General features: G+C 45.8%; 1 long non-coding RNA gene across 1 annotated transcript; it reads right to left on the bottom strand.

Annotated features, from left to right (window-relative positions):
• Positions 1 to 420: 420 nt before the first annotated feature.
• LOC119954717 lies at positions 421 to 24,890 on the bottom strand. The gene is made up of 3 exons (XR_005458304.1): positions 24,818 to 24,890; positions 20,120 to 20,185; positions 421 to 450 (listed from the first exon to the last, which is right to left on the bottom strand). It is a non-coding gene; the product is annotated as an uncharacterized LOC119954717 (long non-coding RNA).
• Positions 24,891 to 24,895: the final 5 nt, after the last annotated feature.

Below are 24,895 nucleotides of genomic sequence, written 5' to 3'. Positions count from 1 at the left end.
GGACAACCCGCACGGTGCAGTAAACCTGTAGAGTTTCTACTTTGGGTGCAAGCGGTAAATTGTGACAAAAATAGATCAAAATTATGTTTGTTAGGTTATAGGTCAAGTTTTCCCTAAAAGTCACCTGCATCTGCACAATCTTCAATGAATCAGCACAATCGATAAATGCAATAGAACATGTTTGTTTCTTCTTTCATCTATCAATAAAATATAATCCTTGGTATATTTAAGGGTATTAGTATGGTTCAGTTTTATTCATTCAGCTTTTCTCACCTACAGATTTTTCACTAAAAATATGCATCTTGAATGAGATTATACTTGGTTTAAAATCACAGAAAATGCACTGCTGCTTCACGCGCCGAGGTCTCACGTTCGATCCCGGCTCTGGATCACTGTCCATGTGGAGTTTGAACATTCTCCCCGTGTTGGCGTGGGTTTCATCCTCACAACCTAAAAGATGTGCAGGGTAAGTGGATTGGCCATGCTAAATTGCCACTTAATTGGAAAAAATGAATTGGGTACTCTAAAGTTATTTTTAAAAAATAAAAAAAATCACGGACAATTATGTCAAAAACCGAATTAATACCATTGACATATATTATTCAATTTCTTGATAAATTAAATATATTTTGATATGGAAAAAACTTTTAAAGGAAGCATATCAATTAATGCCTGTGCACCAAAGAAAATTAGCACAGTTTGAAGAACCTCACTGAAGCAATGTTATTACTTTTCCAAACCAGACCTGAACAGTGGCTAGGATACTGGACAGAAATCCCAATACTTTATTTTAATTTAAGACTGTGAGGAAAGGATATCTCTTTCCAGGAGTGATTTCACACAAAATAGGGATATGATATATTAAAATAAACTTTATTACTAACACAGTATTAAAATATTAGGGCGGCATGGTTGTTAGCACTGATGCCTCACAGCTCCAGGGTCCTGGGTTCAATTCCAGCCTCGGGTGATTGTGTGGAGTTTGCATTTTCTCCCCATGCCTGCGTGGGTTTCCTCCGGGTGCTCCGGTTTCCTCCCACAGTCCAAAGATGTGCAGGTTAGGTGGATTGGCCATGCTAAATTTCCCCCTAGTGCCCAAAAGTTTGGGGGGACTACTGGGTTGCGGGGATAGGGTGGAGGCATGGGCTTGATTAGGGTGCTCTTTCCAAGGCCAGTGCAGACTCGATGGGCCAAATTCCCTTCTGCACTGTAAATTCTATGATCTTTAACATCACACAAGAAAATAGCTTACAATTAACAATGCTAATCAATACATTGACACAATAACCCTTAACTGCTATCTTTATTTCCATTCAAACAAGAAAACCATCTCAGTTCTCAATCCACTTTCAAATACAGTTAGCAGACTTGCTTAAGAGGTGTTCTTTTAAAAATGTTTTAAGAGGTAGATCTGAATCCTGTCAGAACAATGCAGGATATCTAGCTGAAGTCTTCAGAAATTGTCATCATAGTTTGACTTCCAGAACAAACTGAAAATTCCTGTCTTTCTCAACTCACTGTTGAAACTGCCTAGCCTGTTCCCAGGCAAATCTGCTTCTGGTCTGCCCCCCGTCACATTTTTAACTGAACTGCAGTGAGAGCAGATGTTTGACTTTTGCTTGCATCCCAATCTAAAACTAACCAAAACTTTCTACAACATGCCTGGTACTCCAGCTCCTCCCATTAATTACACCATCTTACCAAGCTGAAACAAATATATCTAATTAACTACTCCCCAGAGAGCCATCTTAATCCAATTAAAAATTCATTAGCTGAAGTTTTTATGATGTTTTAGTTGCACTCCTGTCTCCTAAAAACATAGTTGGCTCTTAAACCAGACTTTTTAGGGCAGCACGGTAGCACATTAGTTAGTACTATGGCTTCACAGCGCCAGGGTCCCAGATTCGATTCCCGGCTGGATCACTGTCTGTGTGGAGTCTGCACATTCTCCCCGTGTCTGCGTGGGTTTCCTCCGGGTGCTCCGGTTTCCTCCCACTCATCCCAAAAGACGTGCTGTTAGGTAATTTGGACATTCTGAATTCTCCCTCTGTGTACCCAAACAGGCGCCGGAATGTGACGGCTAGGGGCTTTTTACAGTAACTTCATTGCAATATAAGCCTACTTGTGACATTAAAGATTATCATTATTTTAAAATCACTACTGCAGCAGTCAAACACATACTAACTCAGGCTTTTAACCCTTACTGCTCCAAATACATTTAATACAATACACCTGAAATTCCGACATTCATCACACTCTAATTTGCAAAATCTTGCAAATTTAGATGGGGGTATATCCAGTTTTATGGGAGGGGCCTGATTCAGGCAAATTGAATCTTCAACCAGTGTAAACATTTGGAAAACACAAAGGCAACTGATTTTAAGTGTAATATAAATTAAAATCCTAATTTTTTGCAATGATTTGGCTAAATCAGCCCGCATGTCACTAATATTACCAGCAGAAACTCTCTACTTCAAGGTAATTTGTTTAAAAACCAATTCACATGAACGGTAGAATTTTGTGACTTAAACCAATTTAGCATTGGGAGGCCTTTTAATTTCATTCATATTATCTTGTAGCGAGAGCCATTATTTGCCGATAAGTTTTAATTCCCAAAGATACTCAAGCCATTTGGAATGTTGATTGGCATAGCTCCCAAACGGAACAGTCATCAAGCAATGTTATTTTCCCATGCTACATCAGCTTTGAGTTAGTGGGGCATCATTGAATGCATTTATACACAGATCCACTTACATGAACATTAATTACATTAAATACATTTCTTACATTTGTGTCCCATTTTTCTTACTGTCTGTTTTACAACTTTTACATTTTGTGGCCCTGAGCACTGACTCTAAAGCTAACATTTCATATACATGCCTTTCAATCCTCCTACACTAGGTGGCGGTGCTACCATTCTTTCACGACACTACCTCTGCCATTCCCCCTTGGCATCTTGCCTCAGTACAACAAAACTCAATTTATTTTTACTTTAAATCGCCTGCAAAACGTTTATCAACTTTATTGTCCACAGAACTCATATTTCTGTTCCTCATATTGCCTCATTTTCCCCAGAATTTCATGCTGCCTTAAATAAATCAATGATGTGCTGTTGTCACAATTATTGAGTAATAGTGTAATATAAAATAAAGTTCAGAAAAGGACTTTCAGCATCAGGAGACCCGATATATTACTAGTGCTGCATTGCATTTAATCTGCTGAAAAGTGATTTTTGTGCCTTGCATTACTTCATTTTTCAAAAAAGCACAACATGAGCAATTTACAAATAGTAAGATTCATATTTCACCCAGGAAATATCTTAAACAACTTGTATTTATAAGCATCTTAATGTAGTAAAGTTGATCAGGGAGCTTCAGAGGAACATGAACAAACAAACCATGACACTATGATAACCCTCATGAGGACCACAGGGAATCAGTTATTGATTTCCTCGTGGGACTTATGGAGTTCGCGTTCCCATGGTAATGGGCAGAGGGCCACCCAGTATATCACTCAGTTTGTGAGGTATGATAGCTGTCTCTGAATTCCATAATCTATCAACATAAACATCTGCCCCCACCAGGTTTCTGCCCAATGTACGGTGGCAAATCACCAAGGACTACTTCAAACATACATCCCAAGAAACAACTAGTATTCATAGAAAGTAGATGTAGTAAATAGCCATGGGCCTGCGGTCCATGGTTCCCTCCCCTTTTTGAGAGCGAGCTGACTCGTTACCAAGTCCTTTATATACCATCCCAGACCCAGACTGGGAGTTATGTTAGTCCCTGGCTGGGACACTTGTGTTGTACGTTGTGGGTGTGGCTTTACTTTTGAATTCAGAATAAATCTGTTTAAATCTTCCTCTCCTGGGTTACTACAGACATAAAGCCACATAAGGTAATATTAAAGCAGCTGACTAAAAGTTTAATCAAAGACGCAGGTTTTAAGGAATCTTAAAAGAGGAGAGAGGTCAAAGGGCAAAGAGGTTTTATATAGAGTAAGACCATGTGGCCATGTGGCCTTGACAGCTGAATGCATGGCCACTGATTGTTAAGCAATTAGAATCAAGATTACTCAAGGCCAGAATTGGAAGAGAGACAGTTCCTTGGAGGGTTGTCGCTGGAGGAGATTACAAAATTAGAAAGGACAAGGTCATGGAGGAATTTGAAAATAAAGGTGAGGATTTTAAAATTGAGGCATTGTTTAACCAGAAGTCTATGTAGATCAGGGAGCACAAGAATGTTGGTTGAGTATGACCTGATGCGAGTTAGGACACAGATCAGAGTTTTGGATGACCATACTAAAGTACAGTATATAGATCATGGTATAATGATCTCAATGTATTGGCTTTTGAATATTCAAATTAGCAGATAGAAGGAATTGGTTGTGTGATGTTCTGATCCCTTTGAAGCGTTAAGTGACATTTTTTTCAGATTTAGTAACTATAATTATTTACAGCATTTTATTTGTTTGTTATTTGCTGTTGGTGTCGACTGATAATTTTCCTCAACGGGTAATTGAGAATTAACTTTTAGTTCTATTGCATGAAAAGCAGTGTGAAAATGTGTCAGTAATGTAATGTGGTATGCTTTGTATTGGTATTAAGTGGATTGATAAGTGTTGTGTAATGTGCACAAACAATTCTTTCTTGTGGTATGTGAGTGATGGTAGAGTTGATATTTGTTGCTTTGCTTAGGAGCTTTTCTATTGAGGTTCTGTCGGGGCAAAAAGAACAAACAGCCCTACACAGTAATTAAAGTTCTGCAAAACCTTCCTTTTAGTATGTGTCATCAATTTTGGGTCTGCACTAGATATTCTCCTATGTTTAGCTTTATTTTTCTGCAAGCTGATCCCTTTTCCTTTTGATCAGAACATATAAACGTACAAACATACAAATTAGGAGCAGCAGTAGGCCATCGGCTAGTCTGATTGTAATCTCAATTCCACATTCCCAACCACTCCGTGATATACCATCAATTCACAGCGAGACCACATGAACAAGTGAACGAAGGCTTTATGACACAAAGAACTAGCCTGCCAGTGACTTATGTACAAAATGAGCGCCACCCACTGGGCGCAGGACTATATTCCATCCGGGGGCACAATCATCGATACAAGTATGACCCCATGTCATGACAATGAATTTGATCATAACTGGATATTATAATCTCAAATCTTCCAACATATGTTTTTCCTATCTTTCAGACTGAATAAAATACATTGTTAACATAGAAAAGATAACAAAAGCATGTCACACTGACAAAATATAACTCTCCTGGCTAGCATTGTAACTGAATTTGGTCTGTCCAATACTTACGAGAATGATTTTTTTTGCTCTTTAGTCTTCTTTACTAAATCTTGCAAATTGCAGAGGTTGGGCTGGATTCCCCTTTGCGAATCCGCCCCGCTACCGCTGCTAGAGAGGACGGAGAATGTGACGAACCGTTCGCTGGCGACAGGATTCTCTACTCCTGCCGCTTGTCATTGGGATTTCCCACTGAAGTCGCCCCATTCTGCTGCTATCGGGAAACCCACGGGTGGGGATGCACCGCCGGCGGGACCAGAGAAACCCACAGCCAGTGAACGGCCGGAGAATTCCTTCCCTTGTGTCTCATTTGTTCTAAACCAAAGAGAAAATAGAGAGCCAGACCTCTAATGATGTTACAGCTCTCTGTGTATTGGTCCACTGCACTGTCAATTGAACTATCTATTGCCCCACCCTTACAGGTGAGGATTTAATGGTCGCTATCTTCTTTTGCTTTGAAATGTAGGGCAAACTTTAGAAAATAGGTTTACTCGGGTGGCTAATATCATTAATAATGCCTTATTAATTACATTATTGAGGTTTAATGACAATTACATTGGGAACACTGGGAGATTGGAGTAGAGTTGACTTTGAGCTAAGTCACTAAACTCTCTCCAGCAAAAAGCTGTTGTGTCTTAGTGTTAATTTCACCCACTGATGTGGATCCAGTTAATGTCAATGGTGAAAATTGGAAACTAAGATATCTTTACACAGAAGACTGATATAGGATTTTGCACTGTTCTCTGAAACCAAGGGAAGCATGGAGTAGATATATGGACACTGGCTACATCCTTACCAAAGAAAAAGCAAGTTGTGGCTTTGGCATATTCGCTTCCCAACAGAAGCAGGATCATGTGCAAACATTTTCAGAGCTAGAGGCTCATCATTTGGACATTAAAGAATGTTTTGATAGTCTCAAAATGTAGAAAGATGGCCTGTTAAATGCATAATCAGAATTTGATAAACTTACAAGTATGCATAGTTATTCCATCGAAGAATATGTCAATAAATTTAACAGGTTATATAACATATTGCAGAAATTATATCTGGAGATCCCTAATTCAGTGCTTGCCTTCAAATTGATGGATTGTGTTAAAGTGTCGAACCAGACGGGAGTTAGATTCCAAGAAAGAGAGGCGCCTCTGGGATAGATAGCTGAAGCTTTAAAAAGATTTGCGGGGGGGGGGGGGATATTCATTACCAGCCACTTTAATGGCACCAATGGAATATTCAATAGTAGCACAAATGATGGAGGATTCGATGCTGGCAGCCTTTTTAGACTATTTAGATATAGGATGCGAGCATCAATACAAAACAAGAACCTCAAACAAAAGAAATGAGGATAGAGGCCCTTTTGGTAGCTCGAATAGATGACTGGAATTGACCAACTATGACAGGAGAATGAACTCCAGGAATAACCAAGGAATGATAGCCCAGTGCTTCAGGTATGACTCAAAATATCACTATAACAAATAAAAAAAAATAAAAAATGACAAGGAATGATCAGAAGGGGAAGATGAAGATCCAGATCAGTCAGAGGGAATTGCACTGGTCACCCGAAACTTTAATCCAGTGATGGGTATTCTAGTTGCAGACTCATTCAATCGTGCTGTATTAGACAGAATGGGCGCGATTCTCCGAGCCCCGTGACAGGCTGGAGAATCGCCGCAACCATGCCACGCCGCCCCGATGCTGGCGCGCAATTCTACAAGGTGCGGAGAATCGGCACCATTTGCGCCGGCGCGTTTGGCGCCGGTCGCAGGCCGCTGTCCGCGGCCAGGCTGCCGATTCTCCGGCCCAGATGTGGCCGAGCGGCCGTGCGGAAATGGCAGAGTCCCACCGGCGCCATTAACCTCTGGTCACTGCCGGTGGGAACTCTGCGCAAAGGGTCGGGGGGCGGCCTGTGGGTCGGGAAAAAGCGCTACTTCATCGGGGGGGCCTCCGATAGGGTCTGGCCCGTGACCGGGGCTCACCAATCGGTGGGCCAGCCTCTTCCACCCCGGATCTACTTTGTTCCGCTTCCGGCCCCAGAACCCTGTGCCATGTTGCGTCAGGGCCGGACTGTTCCGCAAGTTTACTGCACATGCGTCGATTGGTGCTTCGCCACTGCACATGCGCAGGTTGGCGCTGCCCCCAGTCCGTGCCAGGATGTAAGGCTGGAGCGGCGTGAACTGCTCCAGCGCCGTGCTGGCCCCCTACCCCCTATGGGGGCCAGAATTGGTTGTCTCCACGCCCGTTTCACACCGTCGTGAAACGCGATGGTGTTCACGACGGCGCAAACACTTAGTATCCAATTTGGAGAATCGCGCCCCATGTATACTTTCACAGTGTAGAATGGATTGATTAAACTGATACCTGGATTCTCCAAATAGTAAAGACTGAAGTAAGGTGAAAGAATATGAAAGTTCTACTTACTTCAGTTTTGGGGATGATAACACATTAAAAGCACTAAAGAGAGCAGTGATTCCATGTAACATAGCCACAGTAACCATTCTATCAGCACATATGTAATATCCAGTGAAATACCATTGCTGTTCAGTAAGCTGTCTATGAAAAAAGCTGAAATGAAATTAGATATGGAATATAAGGCAATTGTTTTGGGGAAATCTGTGGAATTAAAGTTTACACCATTAAGACTATATTGTGTCCCCTTAACAAGAGCTAATCACTAATAAGTTTAAAAGAGAAAAGGCTTTTTTTTTAAAATCACATTAACTGAGGTCTCAGATGTCACTGTCCATCCCCTCTAGCACTTGGGAATGAAATAGGACAGAGTGGATGATTCCACTACCTCTCCCTTTCTTTGCAGGCAAACTCCTCAGTGTCCTACCTGTTGTGTTTGGTACTTTGTACTTTACAAAGGAAACTCACCAAACACTTCGACTTGTCCAAACCAGAATCCTTTATTGAGTCTTGTGTGGTAAATAGCAAGCTGATGCAGAGCACGATATCATGGAGTCTGCTAACTACTCCTCTGGAAGTCAACCTAGCACTATGATGCACTAACAATTTCACACAAAGACACAAATCGGTACAAGAGAGGCTTTATTACCGTGAAATGTTATTCCCTCGACTGCAGCTGTAGAATGGCAGCTCAGGAGAGCTCATGAATATTTATACTGCTCCCTGTGGGCGGAGCTAGCCGGCAGGGGCTTACCGGCAAACCTGTAATAGCAGGTACTATTGTACATCCCCTAATACAAGCACACACATATATATACAGTGGTGGATCACCACACACTATCCATTTACATCTTATTACCCTCCTCTGGAAGTTACTCCTAGCACTAACCATTTACATCTTGTTACCCTCCTCTGGAAGTTAACCTAGCACTAACCATTTACATCTTGTTACCCTCTCAATCTTCTTCTAAAGGTGGCTGATATATCTCCCTTTATGAGTCACAGGTCACATGACCTTGGTCTGGAGACTGCATGGTGTGTTTGTACTGCCACCTGCTGGTTGGAGGTCGCTCACCATCCAAATATGATAGAGCCCATAGGCATATCACCACACTCCCCTTAAGGACTTAGATCTGCGATGTCACTTTAAGGGACAGTCCTTCAGCACTTCAGTTTCGTGCTGTCCCTTTAAATTTTGGACCTAGTACGTCTCGGATCTGAATTTCCTGCCTGAGGCTCCACCCCTTTAAGTGTCAGCTCAACAAGTTTTTGCACAAAGAAAATGGGTGTGATTCTCCAGCCTCGTTACACTCTCGCTCAAGCATAATGAGGCCGGGGAATAGCGGGAGAGGCCAAAAAATGATATCCGGCCAAGCACCAAACAGTTTGCGATACAACCGGCCTGCTCCCATAGGCAAAATCGGGATCTCGCCCTGGCAAGGCAAGAAACCAATTATCTCCACTTAAGCCCATACAATTAACGAGAGCCACCCCTTATCCAACATCCTCCTATCATTCAGTGGCCTCCCCAGCAAGTGCTCACGCTGGCGCCGATTAGTACTTCTTTTGAAAAATGTGAACCTGGCGGAAGGGCTTCTGTGAGGAGCCGAGAAGGTGAGTATCCATCTTTGCTCACAGGCAACAGGACCGGAGGTGCTGGCCTTGTCACCTCAGTACTCAGTGAGGAGGTGGGGGACCCTCCGCAGTGGTGGACCGCCGTGAGGGAGGCAACAGGAGGGCAACCACTCTCGGCACCACCATGCCAACCCCTGGATCGTGTATACCCATTGTGGGGGCAAGACCTGTCCCTGCCATCTGCCCCAACGATTACCCGTAACCCCCCCACTGACTGCTGAGGCCTCTGGCCGTGCGGCTGAAGGCTATTTCTAATAGGGAATTGGCAATCGTGGTTAAGTGAGCATTTCACAGATGCAAAGTGGATTTCCATGGGTGGGTAGACCATGTAGCATGTGGGAGCCATTGCCTAGCATCCCAATCACACCTTGATGCCTGGATATTGTGCTTGAACACTGCAGGAGGCAACACCAGGCACGCAACACGCAACATCTGAACACCCAGGGGATGGGACATAGTTCCAGGCACATGTCCATGGCCGTAGAGTGAATGAGCGCCATGAGGAGGGATGATGTATGGAGAGATTTGCAAAGGGTCAGGGGGTCAGCTCACTTTGCGGAAGGAAGTTACAGAGGCATCAGCTCACTTTGCGGAAGGAAGTTACAGGGGCATCATAATGGTTGTGTGAAAAGATGTTTAATGTGTTGCACAAACCCCACTCCCGACGGTGACGTACCCCCGGCCCCCTACTTACCCAGTGCCCTCAGTGATCCTCAATGCGCTTTGCCCTCCTAGCTCTACCACTACGACTAGGTATTTCCTCAGGATGCACATCTGGGGTGAAGGCTGTCAGCTGCCCACCTTGTCCCGTGGGCTTCGATGCCCCTGGCGGGCGTCCTCTGGGGGCTCTGGGGTCAGAGGGCCGCGGCTCAATTGTCGATGGCATATACGCAGCTATCCCGTGTGCTGACCTCGAGATGTGGCCTCATCAAAGGGGTGGAACTCAGGGGAACTGGTGGCCACCATCCTACTCCATGGGAAGGGTCTGGCATGGCACCCAGTGTCCCCTCCTCCCAGTCGGTGCCCATAGGACTCTGGGGTTCACCTTGGGATGAAGGGGTAGCTGGTTCGAGCCCCTGCTGTCCCTGCATCATCTGGCTCTGCCAGCCCTGGTAGTTCCCCATGGTCCGCACCATAGTGTCAACACCCTCAGCGAAGCTCCTCAGTGACTGCGACATACTCTGCAGCACCTCAGCCATGCCCACCTGCAACTGGGACGATGTCTGCAGCACCTTGGCAAAGCCCATATGAGAGCGGAACATGTCCCACAGAACCTTATAAAGGTCAGCCTGGTACTGGGTGACATCCCCCAGCAAGTCGGACATTCTAACAAAACCCTCGGCCATGGCCGTCACAGACTGTGCGACGCCTTGGACACCTTCACTCATGGTGCCAATGTTGTGCACCAGGCTCTCCACTGGTCGCCACCCTAGCAGTGTTGGCTTTGGTGCCACTCATTGCCAGTGCCATGTCCTGCGCCTGTAGCTTCCGGGACTCCTCCAAGCAGCTATGGATCTGCTGGAGTGTCGCTGACATCTCCCGGCCGCTCGCTATTGTCTCCATCAGCTCCGGGTACCTATGTACTACAGGTTCAGCATCCAAGCTGGGACCCAGTTGGGTCCTGGGATCCAGCAGACCTCCAACTGCTGTCTCACCTGTGGGTTCCTCACTCCACCTGATGTGCATCATCAGTGGTGTGATGCTCACCAGATTGTGGCCCCGAAGCCTGGTCACTAGCATTTCCCACCGAGGGTGTGTGTGTTTCCGCTGGTGGAGGGTGGGGATGACAGCTGTGCCGCTACTATGGGTGCTTCCTCAGTGCTCCCCTCCGAGGTGTTCTCCTCAGAATCAGAGAGGGTGCCGCCCGGGATGGGCCGACGCCGTCGGCTGGAGGACCTGCGGGAGAATGGACATGTGATCAGTGGGAGGAATGGGTCAGTCAGTAAGGCAATAACAACTCACGGTTGACAGGTCCTCCGGGTGGGGCCTGGTGGCTCCTCACCGTTGCGGCATCTGCCAGCCACCACATAGGTGATTGATCTATCCTTGACCACCCAGTCACCTCCAGGGCACGCTCCTCGAAGGAGGTGAGGATTCTGATATCTGGCACCTCTCTGTCGGCCTGGACCCTCTCCTGATGGTTATGAGAGAGCTTTACCTGAGGAGACAGAGGGTATCATTAGCCACATGTGTGGTTCACAGTGGGGGGAGTGTGAAGGAAGGGTTGAAGGGGGGAATGGGTGGAGGAAGGGCTAGTAGTCGCATGGGGAGTTGTGGGTGGATGCTCCCTTGGGTGGGGGTGGGTCGTTGGTGTCTACTCACTCGTGCTGCCTGGTGGTAAGTGGTTGACCTTTTTCCGGCACTGGAGGCCAGTCCTCCTGGTTACACTCCCCAGACTGACAGCTGCTGCCACCTCATCCCAGGCAGCACTGGCTGCCCTGTGGCTGGCTCTCCTGGACCTTCGGGGATCAGGACATCTCTCCTGGCCTCCACTAAGTCTAGCAGCCTCCACAGGTCAGCATTTACGAATCTTCGGGCCGGTCTCCTTGGTGCCATTGTGCTGCTTGACCTTGTTAGCAGGGGCCTGACGAGCGTGGTCCTGGCGGATCAGCTGGCGAACCTTCATTTGCGACATGAGGCCTCGTTAAGTGGACCAATTAACATTGAATTGAGTTGCTGGTCTTGCTGGGCTGCGTGCCGGGAAGCTTACGGCAATTCCCGCTCGCTACCACACTTAGAATATTTCTGGAGAATTGAGCCCAATGTCTCCAGGATCAATTCTGTCTCCTGGAAATACAAAGGCAGGATGGCCAATTGTTGTGTATTAGGGTAACCCGTGGGAGACTGAGCTTGGGAGTCTCCACTTGCTTTTTTGCGTCCTCTATACTTTTTCTGAGCATGCCTACTGTGGCCATTGGCCACCAGGGTGTTTCAATGATTTGAGTGGCGACTTCCGGTTGCGGCTATGCGGAGCTAAGCCGGACGTTCGGCAGCTCCCGCTTTAATAGGACTTGTGGGCTCTTTTAAGGGCCCCAAACGGCGCTGATTCGACGATTCCCGGTGGATAAAGGGGTCTGGAGCAAAACCCCCCGGGATTTATGGTTCGGATTCGAAGTGGGGCAAGGAGAAAAACGGCAGCAGCTCCCCTGGAAAAGCGGGGGAAGGTGGACAAAATGGCGGCCGGTGGAGCCCCTGAGGAGTGGAGGCAGTGGGCGGAGAGATACCGGGTTGCTGCTGGATTGGCCAGGGAGGAGCTGGTGTGGGTCGAGGTGAGGTTCTATCGCCGTGGGAAACGGGCCGAATGGGTGCTGGCCAGGGGCGAGCAGTCGATGGGCCATGGCTAGTCGACGGGGGAGGGGGGCGGGGTGCCCCCTGATCCGGCTGATCACGTGGAACGTGAGGGGGTTGAATGGGCCGGTTAAGCGGGCCCGGGTGTTTTCGCATCTGAAGGGGCTGAAGGCGGATGTGGCCATGCTCCAGGAGACTCACCTGAAGGTGGCGGACCAGGTCCGTCTGAGGAAGGGGTGGGTAGGGCAGGTTTTCCATTCAGGGCTCGACGCGAAGAACCGAGGGGTGGCGATGCTGGTGGGGAAGAGGGTGGCGTTTGAGGCATCTGAGGTGGTGGCTGATAGTGGCGGCAGATATGTGATGGTGAGCGGTAAGCTGCAGGGGGGAGAGGGTGGTGTTGGTAAATGTGTACGCCCCAAATTGGGATGATGCTGGTTTCATGAGGCGTTTGTTGGGCCGCATTCCTGACCTGGAGGTGGGGGGCCTGATCATGGGGGGGACTTCAATACGGTGCTAGATCCCCTATTGGATCATTCTAGTTCAAGGACAGGCAGGAGGCCGGCGGCAGCCAAGGTGTTGAGGGGGTTTATGGACCAGATGGGAGGAGTGAATCCCTGGAGGTTTGGGAGGCCAAGGGCTCGGGAGTACTCGTTTTTCTCCCATGTGCACAGGGTTTATTCCCGTATTGATTTCTTTGTCCTGAGTAGGGGACTGGTCCCGAGGTTGGAGGAGGCCGAATATTCGACTATAGCGATTTCGGACCATGCTCCGCATTGGGTGGATCTGGAGATGGGGGTGGTGCGGGACCAGCGCCCGCTTTGGCGTCTGGACGTGGGGTTGTTGGCTGATGAGGAGGTGTGTACGAGGGTCCGGGGATGTATCGAGAGGTACCTCGAGGTCAATGATACTGGGGAGGTCCGGGTGGGGATGGTGTGGGAGGCTCTGAAGGCAGTGATTAGGGGAGAGCTGATCTCCATCCGAGCCCATAGGGAGAGGAGGGAGAGGGAGAGACTGGTGGGGGAGCTGTTGAGTGTAGATAGGATGCATGCAGAGGCCCCAGAGGAGGGATTGCTGGGGGAGCGGCGTAGCCTGCAGGCCAAGTTGGATTTATTGACCACCAGAAAGGCGGAGACACAGTGGAGGAAGGCGCAGGGAGCGGTCTAAGAGTATGGAGAGAAGGCGAGCAGGATGCTGGCGCATCAGCTTCGCAAGCGGGACGCGGCTAGGGAGATTGGTGGAGTGAAGGATAGGGGTGGGAATGTGGTGCGGCAGGGGGCAAAGGTCAATGGGGTCTTTAGGGACTTCTACAGGGAACTGTACCGGTCGGAGCCGCCGGTGGTGGGAGGGGGAATGGAGAGCTTTTTGGACAGGCTGCAATTTCCAAGGGTTCAGGAGGGGCAGGTGGAGGGACTGGGGGCGCCGATCGAGTTGGAGGAGCTGGTCAGAGGGATTGGTCACATGCAGTCGGGGAAGGTGCCGGGACCGGATGGGTTCCCGGTTGAATTTTATAAGAAATACGCGGACCTCCTAAAAAAGGCCCTCGGAATGAAAATGGGGAGGCACTGAAACAAAAACCTCGGGAGCACCGTTGGGAGACCTGTTCATTGACGGGAGGTTTGCGAGCCTGGGTGAACTGGAGGAGAAGTTTGAGCTCCCCCCGGGAATATGTTCAGTTACCTTCAGGTCAAGGCGTTTGCTAGGCGGCAGGTGGAGGGGTTCCCTTCGCTGCCCCCGCGGGGGTTAAGGGATAGGGTGCTTTCGGGGGTGTGGGTCGGGGATGGAAATTAATAATATGTTTCTTGAAGATTTAGTGTTGGAATAAAATTCTAAGAAAACTGGCAATAAAGGGAGCAGACAGATAGAACGGGGGTGGATCCATCTTCTCAATATAATCACTTGATCCTCGAGCGGGCTCTCTACCCAACACTTTTGAAGGCGTTGCAAATGGTGATTGACGACAAACTTGGCTTGTTGATACAAATTTTAAGTACTCGTATACTCATGAGAACGAGCTGCAGAATACAAATAAAAGGCTTGATGAAACGGAGGAAAGAATCCTGAAACTTGCAAATGTTGCTTCTTCAGCCGAATCTCACATTTAATTCTTGGAAAACCAGCTACATCTACAGCTATGTCTGAAATGCTGAAGAACAGAGGCTGGAGGAAGAATGTCCGGGTCTTTGGCCCGTCTGAAGGAGCGGAGGATAAGATCCCTGTTATGTTTTTGAGGGGTAGGCTACCACATTTCCTTAAGCTGAATGTGGAGGCTAGGCCTATCAAGCTGGAAAATGCACTTTGTAACCTGTCTTTGAGGTCGAGGGACATTCAACATCACAGGCTCATAATCATTCGCTTTCACAACTTCAAAAGTCGTCAGATGTTTCTGGAGGTGGGGAGGTTCGGCAGGACCTGGTTCCATGAGGGGACGAAGATTTAATTTTTCCAGGACTTCTTGGCAGTGACACAGCAGAAATGTAGAGGCTTTGATGAAGTTAGAAAACCACTCTAAGCAGCTGGAGTGAATTATGCCCTGCTTTATCATAGATTATCATAGAATTTACAGTGCAGAAGGAGGCCATTCAGCCCATCGAGTCTGCACCGGCTCTTGGAAAGAGCACCCTACCCAAGGTCAACACCTCCACCCTATCCCCATAACCCCACCCAACACTAAGGGCAATTTTGGACACTAAGGGCAATTTATCATGGCCAATCTACCTAGCCTGCACATCTTTGGACTGTGGGAGGAAACCAGAGCACCCGGAGGAAACCCATGCACACACGGGGAGGATGTGCAGACTCCGCACAGACAGTGACCCAAGCCGGAATCGAACCTGGGACCCTGGAGCTGTGAAGCAATTGTGCTATCCACAATGCTACCGTGCTGCCAACCCTACAACCTATCCTACAACCCTGAGGGAGATATCCGACAACTGGGAGTCTTTTGATGATCCGGTTAGTGGCTTGGCTGTAGTGTCATTGGAGGCAGTTCAGAGGAGGTTCACCAGATTAATTCCGGGGATGAAGGGGTTGACGTATGAGGAGAGATTAAACAGTTTGGGCTTCTACTCACGGGAGTTTAAAAGGATGAGAGGGGATCTGATCGAGGTATGTAAAATACTAAAAGGGATTGATCAAGTAAACATAGACCAAATGTTCCCCCTTGTGGCAATCTAAAACAAAGAGGTCATGAGATGAGGAGCAACTACTTCTCAGAGGGTGGTGAATTTGTGGGACTCGCTGCCCCATAGTACGATGGAATCTGATTCATTAAATGGTTTCAAGAAGGAGATGAATATATTTTTGATTTTTTAAAAAACTGATTAAAGGGATATGGGAAACATCTGCAGCTCATTGAATTATCCTGACTTTCTCTGTTATAATGTCTTTTTTTGCTTTTTAACCGTATTTTTATGGAAGTAATACTGGCTGTGATATTCTTTCTTTAATCATGACTGAATTGACTGGCACCATTGCCGGGAGGTGGGTGAATGGTTTAGGTCTTCATGGATGGGTCCAAAATGTAGGAGGGACATTTGGCTCCAGTTTTGTTATTGACTTCTCTCCTGTTCTTTTTTGAGGAGTTTGTCTCCTGATGATATGGCCGTAGAGTCCTTACGGCTCCTCACTTGTGTTGAGGAATGTCCCCTTAGAATTATTTTGGTCACAATATTTTTGTTGCATTGGGGTTGGTAAGGTGTTGGCTGGATCCTGCAATGGTCTAGAAATGTCTCTTATCTGAAAAGAATGTTATAAGGACTTTATAGTCTCTGGTGTGACTTGAGGTGAGGTGGGGGGGGGGGGGGGGGGGGGGGGGGGGTTGCGGCAGGTATGTTTTGGTGTATGCCTGAAAGTGGCATGAAAATGCTATCCTATATTTCTTCTAGTGGTTTGTGAAATGGCAGTAGCTACTTTAAAACTGCGCTCCAGAAATGTGCGGGGAATTCATCATCCTATCAAAAGGAAAAAAATGCTGTCCTTCCTTAAGAAGGAGAAAGTGGACATGGCCTTGTTACAGGAAACTCCTTGGGATGACAAGAAGCACTTTGAAGTTAAAGCAGGAATGGGTGGGACAGGTTTTGTTCGCCCTGGGAATAGGGAATTGAAGGATTTTTATAATGAGCTACTTAAGTTGGGCCAGTCTGGAGATGTACTGACACATATAGAGCGCTACTTTTCTTCCCTCGAGCTTCCTATGGCTTCGGAGGATGAACAGCTTGTCCTTAATGCTCCTATTTCTGAAATGGAAATGGCTATTGGTATTAGGGAGCTCCAGCCTGGTAGGGCCCTGGGCTGGATGGTTTGGGTGTGAGCTTTACAGGGAATTTAAGAACTTGCCGATAGATCTATTAATTGGTATTAACTGTCATTCATTAGAGGCAGGTCTGCTACCACCGACATTCCGCGAAGTGAATATTTCCTTGATTTTGAGTGCAAGCAATACCTCAAGAGGAGTGTGCTTCTTATAGGCTCATCTCGCTTCTGAATGTTGATTTAAAATTGTTGTCTAATGTGTTGCCGTGGCTTCATGAGGAAATTCTTCCACTGATTATTCAGAGGGGTCAGACTGGGCTCAGTTAGAATTATTGCAATAATGTCAGAAGGTTATTGAATGTCATCCAAGTCTTTCAAAAGGGTGTCAGATGGTTTCGTGATTTCCTTGGATACGGACAAAGCTTTTGAACAGGTGGAATGGAATAACTTGGTTTACAGTTACAGGTGCTGTATCACAGGCACTTGGCCACAGAACTCATGAATTATTACAGGTCTGAGAATTTTGGCCTTCAGAGAGGGACCAGGCAAAGATGTCCCTTGTCCCCTTGCTGTTCGTATTGGCTATAGAGCCTTTGGTGGAGGCTATTAGACAGGATTCTTTGGCTTTTTGGGTTCTGCAGTGGAGAGATGCGACATTAAGATCACGATTTCTGCTGATGTGCTGCTGTTTGTGCTGCTGTTGGTATCAAAGCCGGACATTTCAGTTCTCTCTATTATTTTTTAAAATATTTTTATTCCAAAAATAGGAAAACCGAGAACAGGTATTGCTCACATAAACCAATAGAACAATCAAATGTTGTGCAAACATCATTATTGCTGTCGCAGATAGATTAAATGCCTTTTCTGTTGTACGATTAATTTTACAAAGTCTGGCCAATGGAAGAGCTGAGAAGTAAATCATTCCTCGCTTGTGAATTTCCCCTTCCGGGTTTACTTATTTGGGTGTTGTAATTGCCCCTTTCTTCAAGCAACTATGTAGGGCCAATTTCTGTCAGTTGATTTTGTCTATTAGGTGGGACCTGACTCGTTAGCCCTCCCTGCTGGTTTTGTAGCTGGGTAGGATGTTAAGATGAATCTTATTCCGAGATTGCTGTATCCTTTGCAGATGTTATTGTCTGTTGGGTCTTAAAAGAGAATGATCAGCTCGTTTATATGGAATAAAAAGAAGCCTTGTTTGAAATTCAACAAGTTGCAGCTCCCAGCTTCTTTTGGGGGTGCCGAGTGTTAGAATGTACCAATTAGCCTCATCTTCGGAGAGGATCCCCCCTTCATTTGGCTTGGCATTGAAGCAGGGCAGTCAGTGTATCCTGTTCAGGCTCTGCTGTTCTAAGAGGACTTTAGGTGGAGCTCTGCTAGGTGTGAGAATCCTATAATTATTAACACTCTAAGAGCGTGGAGGAGGGTCTCTGTCAACTAGAAAGGATATATAAACTATGCTGAGGACCCGGGTTCGATCCTGGCCCCGGGGATTTTATGCCAGTTTCTCCCTGTGTCTGTGTTGGTTTCACCCCACAACACAAAGATGTGCAGGTCAGGCCACGCTAAATTTCCCCTTAATAAATTTTTAAAAAAATAAATAAATGAATAAATTGACTTCTGCTCTCTCTTCTATTCAGGACAGCTCCGACTTCCCACCAGGTCTCATGGATTCACTATTTGCAGAGTTAGAGAGAGGCATTTGTAGGCTGGGAGATATGTTCAATGGTAGCTCCTTGTCAGCTATGCCAATAATTTAATATTCTAAGACATTCCTTTTTTTAAGTATCTGCAACTTGGAGACTTTATCCTTTACAAGACAAGTATGCATCTTGACTCTTCTATTTGCCAGGTGGGAAAATCTTGTCTTCTGCTGAACTTAAACACTTGATTAGTATGATACTTTGTGTTCTAGATCCTGTGTGAGTACATTGGGTACCTTGCTGTCTTGGTAAAGAAACTTGGCAATTAACATTGATGAGAAAACATGGGGTAATATATGTGATTATGCCGCTAAATTTTGGTGTGTAATAAAATGAAGGAGATTCAGTTTAAGATACTGCACCATTTGCACATCAAACCAAGTTTAGACTCTGGGTTGATCACACTATATCCTTGATGTGTCTGGTAGTTGAGGGTGATTATATACACTGCATATAGTCTTGTGTCAAGATTCAATCCTATTGGTCTGGTGTTGTTAAGGAGCTTGAGAGGATATTTGGCAGGGCCTTGGAATTTGATCCTTTAGTCCTAATTCTGGGTCTTCCAGATAATCTGGATGCTAACGAAAAAGGCTGTATAACACCTTGACTTTTGTAGCTTAGAAAAATACAAGTAAGCTTCGATTCAAAACTGGCATAAAATAGTTATGGATTGTATTCCTATGGAATTCCTAGCTTCTGGATTCTGTTCTAAATTGATACATTCTGTAAAGTGTGGGACCCCTGGGCTCTGCTTTGTCTGGCCTGCTCCTGCAAGGTTTGTTGTAAGTGTTGATTTCACTATACATACATGTGCATCTTGTTATGGCATCTTACCATGTTTGTATGGCCTTATCCTCTTCCCCCCTACTCTCTGACTGATCCATCTTTAAGTAGGGGCACTTACCTTTATCTGTTCTCATGTTTGCAGAAATAATTGTTCCGTACTGTACCAATATGTGTTTAAAGTTTGTTGTGTAATCTGTTTATAAAACTCTAACAAAAATATATTTTGAAATGCCAAGCAAGATTTGGAAAGGGTCCATCTCATTGAATCAAATGAAAACGTGACTAAAAAGGGAATGCTATGGATATTACATATATGGAATTTTAGAAGGCTTTCGATAAATTTAGCTAAAGTTGAAGATCAGAGCAAATTATTGAGCAGGCTAGCAACTTGATGAGTGGCAGTAAGACTGAGAATGGATAAAGGGCATAAAGATAAAGCAAATTACTGCAAATGCTGGAAATCTCAGCAGGCCTGACAGCATCTGTGGATAGAGAGTCTGGATGACTGTCAAATAATAATGGGCAGGGGCAGGTACTCTAATAGGCAGGATGTGGCTAGAGATGTTCCGGAAGGATTTGTGTTGGTGCCTTAACAATTCAACGTGCTTATTAACACCATAGGGAACTGTTGAGATTTAAATTTAATTAAAGCTGGTTCTACTAACAGTGACCATGAAACTGTCAGATTGTTGTGACAACTCATCATGTTCACTAACGTCTTTCTGGGAAGGACATCGGGCATCCTTACCTGGTCTAGTCTACGTGTGGCTCCGGACCCAAACAATGTGGCTGCCCTCTGAGTTGTTTTAAACCTCTACAGAAAAGTAAAAAATAAATAAAATTATATGGAGCACCAGGCAATCACCTAGCCACCGAAAACAACAGCACATCCTTCCCAGTCGAACCTGAGAAGCCCTCCTTACTACCATTTGGGACTTTTGCTAAAATTGGGACAACTGGCCTACAGACCGGACAACAGCCTTTTATAGTCATAGTCACTAAATCCTCCAGCCAATGTCCCAGATACCATCCCACCGGCGGTTCAGGTCCATCAGAGATGGTAGCAGAGTGGTGTACAGTCAGGAGGGAGTTGCCCTCTGTGTCTTTCTTATTAACTCTGGACTTCATGAAGTCTCGTGACATCAGGCAAACATGGGAAAGGAAACCACCTGCTGATTGCCATCTACCATCCTCTCAGCTGATAAATCAGTACACATCTAAGTTGAATACCACTTGGAAGAATCACTGAGGGCACAGAATGTACTCTGGGTGGGGGACTTCAATGTACATTCCCAAGACTGGCTTGGTAGTAGCATTTAACTAACCAAACTGGCTGGGTCCTGAAGGGCATATCTGCCAGTCTGGGCCTGTGGTATTAGTGAAGGAAACAATAACTGCATCCTCACCAATTTACCTACTGTAGACCATGACAGTATTGGTAGGAGTGATCACATTCCTTGTGGAGATGAACTCCTGTCTTCACGCTGAGGATACTATCCGTCATGTTGTATGACACTATCACCATGCTAAATGCGATAAGCTCCGAATAGGTATAGCAATCGCTTCTCGGCCTTTTGGCTAAGATGAGCATGAGGTCAGATGTAATGCCTGGATCTGGTGTGTCTCTCTTGTGGGGACCATGAATTGCATTCAATTTGAATTAGTTTTTGGAGCAGGCAAGGAGCTGGATTAGGGGTTTGCCCCTGTCCACACTCTGAGCTCTGGCTTTGTAACTCTGATAAAGTAATTAAAAAAAAATAGATATAGCAGCTCAAAACTGGGTATCCACGAGGCATTGTGGGCCATTGTTTTCTTTTATTCAACCATTATCTATAACCAGAATCCGTCACTCTCTCATTACCATCAAGCCAGAGATCAACCAGGTGCCAACATGATGAAGCTATGACAATTGAACAATTACTGGAGGAGGAGGCTTCAGAAATAGATGAAAGATCATCAACCTGAAATGTTAAGTCTGTTTCTCTCCACTGATTTTGCATGACCTGCAAGGTTTTTCCAGCATTTTCTGTTCTTATTTCACAATTCCAACATGTGCAGTATTTAGCTTTTGTCTTACAAAGGATTTTAGTGACCTGGGAGAGAGTGCAGTATAGATTTATCAGGATAATATCTGGACTCCCAAGTGTTGGGTTATGTGGAAATATTGCACAAGCTAGGCAATTTAACATTTATGGGCTGGATTCTCCCAAAATGGGGCTATGTCCCCATGCTGGCGTAAAAACACAGGCATTGCACTCCCGAGTTTCCTGAAAAAAAAACCCGATTCACTTACCTTCAGGGGCTAGCAGGGACCCGGAGTGCTTCAAGCAGCTTTGGCTGTGGATACTGGCCCTCGTACTTCCGGTTCCCCGTAAGCGTACGGCAGCGGCCTCCAGCGACCGAGCCGAGCGCCATGGCGGACTCGGACCGTGGAGGCAGCTCCTTAATCCCCTGATCGACCGCACGCTCCTGCATCAGACTGGCCCAATCTGTGCGCACCCAGTGCCCTATCCCCCACCAGGGCATCCGCGGACTGAGTCCGCAGCCACCACGCGAGAATCTCGACCGGCCATATCATGTTACTTCCACGCCATCAGGAACTCGGACGGTCGGGAGCGGAGTATTGTTGGGAGGGCCTCTGCCAATGTCCCCCCCAGCCATCCGGACGCATGGATATTCGGGGCCCGGAGAATCGCTGGAGCGGCACCGGGCCTGATTCCGTCTGGAAAGTTGATTCTCTGCCCCGCGCCAAATGCAATTTAGGCATGGGGCTGCGGAGAATCCAGCCCAAGGAGTTAAGGTTTTCAAACTATTACCCTTAATAGTGATAGGGTAAATAAAGATTTTTAAAAAATAAATTTAGCGTTCCCTCTTCATCTTTTCCAATTAAGGGGCAATTTACCATAGCCAATTTACCTAGCCTGCACATCTTTGGGTTGTGGGGAGAATGTGCAAACTCCACACGGACAGTGACCCAGAGCTGGGATCGAACCTGGAACCTCAGCGCTGTGAGGCAACAGGGCTAACCCACTGCGCCACCGTGCTGCCCCTAGGGTAAATAAAGATAATTTATTTCTGTAGGTTACGGAGTTTAGAGCTAGAGGATAAAGCCTAATTTTTTTTTTCATATTTTTTCATGGGTGTGAACATCCCAGGTGTTAGGATCCTGAACGAAAACCCAATTATTTTCAAGTTGCAAAACAGTGAGGAAATGTTACTGCACCACGGGAGTGATAACACTGATCCATAGGTATCTTTTATGTTAAAACAAACTTTAATTTAATCACAGAATTAACTACATTAGTAACAAAAAATGTCTTCACAGTCAACAGTTCTTACATAAAAGAAGAAACCTTAACTTACTGCTTAAACCTGCTACTATATTCCAATTAAGCAAACCAATATGAATAAAGTTAACCAGGATTTTACTTGCTTTTCTCTGTGTAGAGTCGTCGGAGAGAGAATCTTTCAGGGCCAAACTGAATTACCTCTTTCAGATTAGAGTTCTAGGACCAACTGATTCTTCACCGCCCATTAACGATATCATCTGTACCCAAAGCATAAGGCATTCTTTTGTCTCTTCTTACGATGTCCCTTGACTTGTTTATCAAGGACCAAACACAATACCCCTCATAAATTAGCTACATTTCTAGGGGTCCTGGAAACCTAAACAACAATCCATTAGCAAGCTATTTATAAATAAATAAATGGTTCTCAAGGTCTATCAGCAGAATACTTCACCTGCAAATCAATGATTACCTCACTGTTATAATATGTTAATCACCACTCTAGCAGTTATACTGTCTGTGTTGAACCTTAACCCAGATTTTAAATAACATTACTGCAAATTAAAACAAAATATATTACTTATGATCATGTAATACACTCCTCGCATTGGCAGGACCAGCTTTTGTTGCCCACCCCTAATTGACCTGAGGTGATGGTGGGCCGCTATCTTTAATCACTATCATCACAGTGCTATTAGGGAGGGAGTTCTTGGATTTAGACCCAACAACATTTGCACCTGCTTTTCTTTTCAGTGGCAGAGGTTTTGGGTTTGGAAGGCCCTGTTGCATGAGGCTTAGCAAGTTTACGCAATGCTTCTTTTAGATGAACACCATTTAGGCTGTTTCCTTTGGAACAGAGGGAAGATATAATTGAGGTGTGTAAAATTATGAAGGGACTTGGAGGGAGTGGATTTGAAGGATCTCTTTCCATTAGCAGATTAAAAATAACGGATGTACGGATTAGAGGAAAGTTGAGCAGAAATGTTTTTACCAAGAGGATGGTTTAGTCTGGAACTCTCACTGAATTTAAAAATACTTTGATTTGCATTGTAAGTGGCATAAACAACAGAGCTAATCATTATGACCTATAGGATTCTTCTGGATAGCTCTTTATTGGCTGGCAAGGATAAGATGGGTTGAATGGTCTCCTCTAGTAAATCATCTATGTTTACATGACGGTGGCTTTTTGGGAGATGGCAGTTGTTTTAAACAGTGCCCAAGAAGCTGGCACCATTTTTAACATTAGTTGGCATGGGCACCAGAAAGGAATGTTGGTCGGCCAGCAGTTTAGTAGGAATGGGGTTAAGTGAATAGGGAGTGAGTTTTAAACCATGGCTCCAGCTGCTTGCTGGGTGGATGTGGAAGACCCCATGGCATTATTTTTGAAGAACATTGAGATTTATCCTTGGTATCCTGGCCAATATCTATCTCCTGGTCACGATCGCATTGCTTTTCATAGAATTTACAGTGCAGAAGGAGGCCACTCGGCCCATCGAGTCTGCACCAGCTCTTGGAAAGAGCACCCCACCCAAGCCCACACCTCCACCCTATCCCTATAACCCAGTAAGCCCACTCAACACTAAGGGCAATTTTGGACACTAAGGGCAATTTAGCATGGCCAATCCACCTAACCTGCACATCTTTGGACTGTGGGAGGAAACAGGAGCACCAGGAGGAAACCCAGATACAGGGAGAGCGTGCAGACTCCACACAGGGACCCAAGCAGGGAATTGAACTTGGGCTGGAGCTGTGAAGCAATTATGCTAACCACTATGCTAAGGTGTTGCCCATAGGGATGCCCGCAGCATGCTCCCTTTTTGTGGGATCATGCTGCGCACAAATTTAATGCTGCATTTCCTGCATTATAACACTATCTCACTGGCAATGGAGCACGTTGAGAAGTCCAGTGGTTACGAAAAGTGCTACAATAAATGCAAGTCGTTCTTTCTTATTTACCACTGATAATGCAACACCCCTGCAACTACCTTGCATCAAGGCTATTGCGGAATTGCCAACTTCTTTGAAAATATTGAACAGCTTTTGTTATTTTTCTCGCTCAGGGCTATTGGCAAAATTTTCAGCCACGTCTTCTGTGGAGCAGTAGCAAGGAACCGACTGGCTCCGCTGCTGTGAACAGTAGAAACCATTGCGATGTTTACCAAACATTTGACACTTCAGCTCCCAGCTCACTTCCTGTTCCTCCAGCCAGCCGGCGGAAGTGAAGGACCCACGTGGCG

The sequence above is a fragment of the Scyliorhinus canicula genome, chromosome 20 (genome assembly GCF_902713615.1).
Source record: "Scyliorhinus canicula chromosome 20, sScyCan1.1, whole genome shotgun sequence".
In the NCBI taxonomy this organism is placed as follows: domain Eukaryota; kingdom Metazoa; phylum Chordata; class Chondrichthyes; order Carcharhiniformes; family Scyliorhinidae; genus Scyliorhinus; species Scyliorhinus canicula.
This window is presented reverse-complemented; position numbering and strand designations above follow the sequence as displayed.